The sequence below is a fragment of the Triticum aestivum genome, unplaced genomic scaffold (genome assembly GCF_018294505.1).
Source record: "Triticum aestivum cultivar Chinese Spring unplaced genomic scaffold, IWGSC CS RefSeq v2.1 scaffold32457, whole genome shotgun sequence".
In the NCBI taxonomy this organism is placed as follows: Eukaryota; Viridiplantae; Streptophyta; class Magnoliopsida; order Poales; family Poaceae; genus Triticum; species Triticum aestivum.
In genome coordinates this window covers 1-7,566 of record NW_025229940.1, presented here as the reverse complement: position 1 = coordinate 7,566, position 7,566 = coordinate 1, and the positions used below count along the sequence as shown (strand labels likewise).

Here is a 7,566-nt window from a genome sequence, read left to right as displayed (position 1 = left end):
TGGACAACCCATCCAACGCGGTGGAGTGGGCGCTCGCAGATATGACAAACATGCCCGAGGTGATGCGGAAGGCGGTGGAGGAAATCGACCGGGTGGTGGGCCGAGAGCGGTTGGTGCAGGAGTCGGACATCCCACGCCTCACCTACGTCAAGGCATGCATTCGTGAGGCATTCCGGCTGCACCCCGTCGCGCCCTTCAACGTGCCACACGTCGCGCTCGCTGACAGCAACATCGCCGGCTACCGTGTCCCCAAGGGCAGCCATGTCTTACTCAGCCGTAGGGGACTTGGCCGGAACCCGGCTGTCTAGGACGAGCCGCTACACTTCAAGCCAGAGCGTCATATTAATACCGCAGCCCACAACGACGTCGCCCTCACAGAGAATGAGTTGCGGTTCATCTCCTTCAGCACCGGCCGCCGTGTGTGTGTGGCGGCATCGCTTGGCACAACCATGTGTGTAATGCTCTTCGGACGGCTACTGCAGGGATTCACATGGACCAAGCCAGCGGGTGTAGCATCTATCGATCTCAGTGAGTCGGAGCACGATTTATTCCTAGCCAAACCGCTTGTGCTGCACGCCGAACCACGCCTGATGGGACATGTCTACCCCGGTGGCCAATGTTGAACAAATTAATATGTTGCTGCCAATAACGAGCTACATGAACGTGGCTGTACCCTTACACAATTGTTATTTCTGTTATTCTTTCTGCTTGGTCGATTTCTACCTCTATGGGAGCTGTATCCCGAATTTATACATGTATTTTGCGGGTCTTTCTCGATTGCTGCAAGTTCGCGGCAGTTGCTCCCCTACTTGAAAGGGCATATTATATATTTGTGTATATTTTGGATAGGGGCACCATATTGTATACATCTATTTCTTTGAATAATAAAGAAGATAGTGTTACCCTGCATCTTGTGTTAATTCCATACCTACTTTCCACTTGTGATCTACCAACGTGTCAACAAGCTAACATCATCATGCTCTGCTGATGTCGCGCCGAGAAGGACACAAAGCCCTCGGCGGCAAGATCTATGGCACCCACCTCCACTACTTCGACACCAAACTCCATGACGTTGAATCCTCTACCAAGGACGATCGACTGCACATCATCAATAGTTTTCACTACTCCCGTCGTTCCTAAATATAAGTCTTTCTAGAAATTCCACTACAAACTACATACGGATGTATATAGACATGTTTTAGGGTGTAGATTCACTCATTTTGCTCCGTATGCAGTCCATATTGAAATCTCTAAAAAGACTTATATTTAGGAACTGGGGAATACATGAATCCATTCTACATTTCAGTTTATGAGGTCACCATCATGATCTTCGCCGATCAATTCCCAACCTGCTAGAACAAATACTGTCTAGAACGGATATGGTTTCCCCCTGCTTCACCCACATGAACACCCAAATCATAAATTTCCCTCAACAAATGGAGATCTTTGCAGCTCGAAGAGGTTAAGAAAAGCCACTCGTGGATGACCCCATTAGTGATGCTCACCTGCCAGAACAAGTTGAGCCAACCATGGCAAAGAAGCACCACAAAGGTCAGAAAGGCTCCGCAATTCACACAACATATTGTAGTTAGACAATGATGGTTCTACGACTTATGTGGAAGCAATGATGGACCCATATATACTCTGCGGAAAAGCTAGAAGAGTGCCATGGGATCCTACATAGATTTTATGGGAGAAAATCTAGTTTGAAAATTGGTTCACCTGCAAGGTGGCGTTAAATCCATCCAGTGCAAATAAATAAATATTGATATGGATGGAAATATTTACGTTTATAAGGCTCAACTTGTTACAAAAGGTTTTTGGCATGGTTCAAGGCGTTGACTACAAGCAGAACTTTTTCTGTGGCAATGGAAGTAGCACTGAGGTTGGAAAGCCTCCCCATTGGGGGATACTATCCTCAGGGGAGGGGTCGTGCGCTCGATTGCCTTAATAGCAAGCGCCCACAAGAGCACTCCTATAGTAGGTCCTAAGGCACACACAGTTTTTTATCCTGGCGTCTGATGATAACGATGACCTTAATAAGATGATACACATACTTGAATTTGTGTCTTTGCCTCACTGGTCTAACATGTTTCACGTGGGCTCATTAAATCTTAGAAAACGACCACTTGGCAACATGTACACCATGGGAGACACCGACGATGACGAAGTGTCGTGGGAGGAAGTTTCCCAATATGTTTCACATGTGGGCTCATTAAATCTTAGAAAATGACTGCCTAGCCACATGTACACCTTGGGAGACACCGACGATGACAAAATGTCATCGGAGGAAGTTTCACATTATGGAGTGCAGGCCAAACTTATCCATCACTCTAAACATAGTTGTGCTTATGATGACCATCTTCATACTATCACCTAGGACAAACTTAAATTCCTGTCACTATCTTACTGGTCCAGCGAGTGAAATGTCCATAAATCATACAGAAGGAGAACCTTTTCCCTCAGAAAAATGAGAGAAATAACTTTTTTTAATCATTACGATTATTAGAAGACTCCTTAACTTTTAGAAAATAGGAAAGCAATTTCCACACACGGAAGTGCCCATTCAAAGAAGAACCGAAGCCTCATATGTAAAAAAAATCCAAAATTAGTTTCACTAACTAGGTGGCAAGTATTTCTTAAATTATAGTGTTAAGTTGTGGGTGCTGCTGCTCTTCGTGCTATGTTCTGATCCAGATTCAAGTATTAAGTTAACGTCTAACTTCTGACCAACTGAGTTGAGCTTAGGCCCGTCAATTGGAGGCTTCAGCCATGTGGGCCGCCCTTTCAGGGTGCCTGGGGGTGCATGTGTGGGGGGCGAAGGCCTCATGCGGTACGGATCAGTATTGTCCATGTCACCGCTGTATAGATACCTCTTCTAAGCCGCTGCATGAGATAAGTTGGTCAGTTGTAAATTCCCAGCTTTTTAACCTCTCCAGATATAGTGAAGTTTACTGGCTAGTGCTCGTGGTTTTTTTCCCTTCATGTTGGAGGGGTTTTACCACATGAAAGTCTCGTGTTCCTCCGTGTTGATATCTTTCTTTGTTGTTTTGCTTGTCTGTCATATCTCTAACACTCCGTTATACATATTGTTGTGGAATAGTCACGGCTGATGTCCTAGTGTGAGGACTTAGTCATGGAGCCATCACAACTATGGTAGCTTAAAGGGGTTAAACGGGACAAAGGACATGTGAGTTTATACTGGTTCAGCTAAATGCCTAATCCAGTTTGAGGTGGTATTGCTTATGTCTTGAATACCAGGGAGTGAATACGATTGACCTAGCCTTCGATCTCTTGTCTCTTGCCTTGAACCGCTGCCGGGTTGTCCCTTTATATACACAGGTTGACGCCCAACGGCTCACGGGGTCCCGGCCGGCTCATACACAACGAGTCCGACTCTGTGACTATCTATACATGCCTTACAATATAAGTCTTACATATATGTCGGTTTACCCCTACGGGCCTTAAGTCGCCCTCGGGCCTTGGTGCCTTGCTTGTGAACCGCCATCTTCAATATCCTCGTGGGCTTCATGTCATGAATTGCCATCTTCAAGAAGGACCGGCATTATTCTTGAATTTTTTGCAAAAGCGTCTCCCGGATTGCATCAACTCATTTTCAGCGTGCTGGAAGTAAATACAATTGACATCAAAGGTTGATCAATGCTAGCTACCCACCATGTGTGCAATGGATAATTTGCTTAATCAATAGAATCGTATAGGTGTTGGAAATATTCCCTAGAGGCAATAACAGAAGGATTATTATTATATTTCCTTGTTCATGATAATTGTCTTTTATTCATGCTATAATTGTGTTATCCGGAAATCGTAATACACGTGTGAATACATAGACCACAATATGTCCCTAGTGAGCCTCTAGTTGACTAGCTCGTTGATCAACAGATAGTCATGGTTTCCTGACTATGGACATTGGATGTCGTTGATAACGGGATCACATCATTAGGAGAATGATGTGATGGATAAGACCCAATCTTAAGCATAGCACAAGATCGTGTAGTTCGTTTGCTAGAGCTTTTCCAAATGTCAAGTATCTTTTCCTTAGACCATGAGATCGTGTAACTCCCAGATACCGTCGGAGTGCTTTGGGTGTACCAAACGTCACAACGTAACTGGGTGACTATAAAGGTGTACTACGGGTATCTCCAAAAGTGTCTGTTGGGTTGACACGGTTCGAGACTGGGATTTGTCACCCCGTATGACGGAGAGGTATCTCTGGGCCCACTCGGTAATGCATCATCATAATGAGCTCAAAGTGACCAAGTGTCTGGTCACGGGATCATGCATTACGGTACGAGTAAAGTGACTTGCCGGTAACGAGATTGAACGAGGTATTGGGATACCGACGATCGAATCTCGGGCAAGTAACGTACCGAATGACAAAGGGAATTGTATACGGGGTTGCTTGAATCCTCGACATCGTGGTTCATCCGATGAGATCATCGAGGAGCATGTGGGAGCCATCATGGGTATCCATATCCCGTTGTTGGTTATTGACCGGAGAGCCGTCTCGGTCATGTCTATGTGTCTCCCGAACCTGTAGGGTCTACACACTTAAGGTTCGGTGACGCTAGGGTTATAGAGATATTTGTATGCAGCAAACCGAAAGTTGTTCGGAGTCCCAGATGAGATCCCAGACGTCACGAGGAGTTCCGGAATGGTTCGGAGGTAAAGAATTATATATGGGAAGTCGAGTTTCGGCCATCGGGAAAGTTTCGGGGGTCACCAGTATTGTACCGGGACCACCGGAAGGGTCCCGGGGGTCCACCGGGTGGGGCCACCTATCCTGGAGGGCCCCATGTGCTGAAGTGGGAGGGGAACCAGCCCCTGGTGGGCTGGTGCGCCCCCCCCCTTGGGCCCCCTGCGCCTAGGGTTGGGAACCCTAGGGGAGGGGGCGCCTCCACTTGCCTTGGGGGGCAAGTTTCCCCCCTTGGCCGCCGCCCCCCCTAGGAGATCCCATCTCCTAGGGCCGGCGCCCCCCCTGGGGTCCCTATATAAAGAGGGGGGATGGAGGGCAGCCGCACCCTTGCACTTGGCGCCTCCCTTCCCCCTTGCTACACCTCTTCCTCCCGCAAACGCTTGGCGAAGCCCTGCCGGAACCCTGCTGCATCCACCACCACGCCATCGTGCTGCTGGATCTTCATCAACCTCTCCTTACCCCTTGCTGGATCAAGAAGGAGGAGACGTCACGCTGACCGTACGTGTGTTCAACGCGGAGGTGCCGTCCGTTCGGCCCTAGGATCTCCGGTGATTTGGATCACGACGAGTACGACTCCCTCAACCCCGTTCCCTTGAACGCTTCCGCTCGATCTACAAGGGTATGTAGATGCACTCCTCTCTCTCGTTGCTAGATGAACTTATAGATTGATCTTGGTGAAACCGTAGGCAAATTTTTATTTTCTGCAACGTTCTCCAACAGTGGCATCAGAGCTAGGTCTACGCATAGTTCTCTTTGCACGAGTAGAACACAAATCTGTTGTGGGTGTAGATGTTGTCAACTTTCTTGCCACTACTAGTCTTATTTTGCTTCAGCGGTATTGTGGGATGAAGTGGCCCGGACCGACCTTACACATACGCTTACGTGAGACAGGTTCTTATGAAGGGTAAATAGAAGTTGACAAATCACGTTGTCGCTTTTTCGTAGGTAAGAAAACGTTCTTGCTAGAACCCTATTGCAGCCACGTAAAAGATGCAACAATAATTAGAGGACATCTAACTTGTTTTTGCAGCAATTGTTTTGTGATGTGATATGGCCAAAAGTTGTGATGAATGATGAATGATATATTGTGATGTATGAGATCATGTTCTTGTAATAGGAATCACGACTTGCATGTCGATGAGTATGACAACCAGCAGGAGCCATAGGAGTTGTCTTAATTATTGTACGACCTACGTGTCAATGATTTAATGCCATGTAATTACTTTACTTTATTGCTAAACCGTTAGCCATAGTAGTAGAAGTAATAGTTGGCGAGCAACTTCATGGAGACACGATGATGGAGATCATGATGATGGAGATCATGGTGTCATGCCGGTGACAAAGATGATCATGGAGCCCAGAAGATGGAGATCAAAGGAGCTATATGATATTGGCCATATCATGTCACTATTATTTGATTGCATGTGATGTTTATCATGTTTTTGCATCTTGTTTACTTAGAACGACGGTAGTAAATAAGATGATCCCTCATAATAATTTCAAGAAAGTGTCCCCCCTAACTGTGTGTCGTTGCGACAGTTCGTTGTTTTGAAGCACCGCGTGATGATCGGGTGTGATAGATTCTAACGTTCACATACAACGGGTGTAAGACAGATTTAAACATGCAAAACACTTAGTTTAACTTGACGAGCCTAGCATGTACAGACATGGCCTCGGAACACAGAGACCGAAAGGTCGAACATGAGTCCTATGGAAGATACGATCAACATCGAGATGTTCACCGATGATGACTAGTCCGTCTCACGTGATGATCGGACACGGCCTAGTCGACTCGGATCATGTAACACTTAGATGACTAGAGGGATGTCTAATCTGAGTGGGAGTTCATTAAATAATTTGATTAGATGAACTTAATTATCATGAACTTAGTCTAAAATCTTTGCAAAAAATGTCTTGTAGATCAAATGGCCAACGCTCATGTCAACATGAACTTCAAGTGTTCCTAGAGAAAACCAAGTTGAAAGATGATGGCAGCAACTATACGGACTGGGTCCGGAACCTGAGGATCATCCTCATAGCTGCCAAGAAAGCATATGTCCTAGAAGGACCGCTAGGTGAAGCACCCATCCCAGAGAACCAAGACGTTATGAACGCTTGGCAGTCACGTGCTGATGATTACTCCCTCGTTCAGTGCGGCATGCTTTACAGCTTAGAACCGGGGCTCCAAAAGCGTTTTGAGCAACACGGAGCATATGAGATGTTCGAGGAGCTGAAAATAGTTTTCCAAGCTCATGCCCAGGTCGAGAGATATGAAGTCTCTGACAAGTTCTATAGTTGTAAGATGGAGGAAAATAGTTCTGTCAGTGAGCCCATACTCAAAATGTCTGGGTTGCACAACCGCCTGTCCCAGCTGGACATTAACCTCCCGGACGAGGCGGTCATTGACAGAATCCTTCAGTCACTCCCACCGAGCTACAAGAGCTTTGTGATGAACTACAATATGCAGGGGATGGTGAAAACTATTCCTGAAGTATTTTCAATGCTAAAGTCAGCAGAGGTAGAAATCAAAAAGGAACATCAAGTGTTGATGGTCAATAAAACCACAAAGTTCAAGAAAGGTAAGGGTAAGAAGGACGGCAAGGATGTTGCCGCGCCCGGTAAGCCAGTTACCGGGAAGAAGTCAAAGAATGGACCCAAGCCTGAAACTGAGTGCTTTTATTGCAAAGGGAAGGGTCACTGGAAGCGGCACTGCCCCAAATACTTAGCGGACAAGAAGGCCGGCAACACTAAAGGTATATGTGATATACACGTAATTGATGTGTACCTTACCAGTGCTCGTAGTAGCTCCTGGGTATTTGATACCGGTGCCGTTGCTCATATTTGTAACTCAA

At 46.4% G+C, this 7,566-nt stretch overlaps 1 pseudogene; it reads left to right on the top strand.

Annotated features, from left to right (window-relative positions):
• LOC123175204 (tyrosine N-monooxygenase-like) overlaps positions 1–768 on the top strand; it is a 3,524-nt pseudogene extending 2,756 nt beyond the window's left edge.
• Positions 769–7,566: the final 6,798 nt, after the last annotated feature.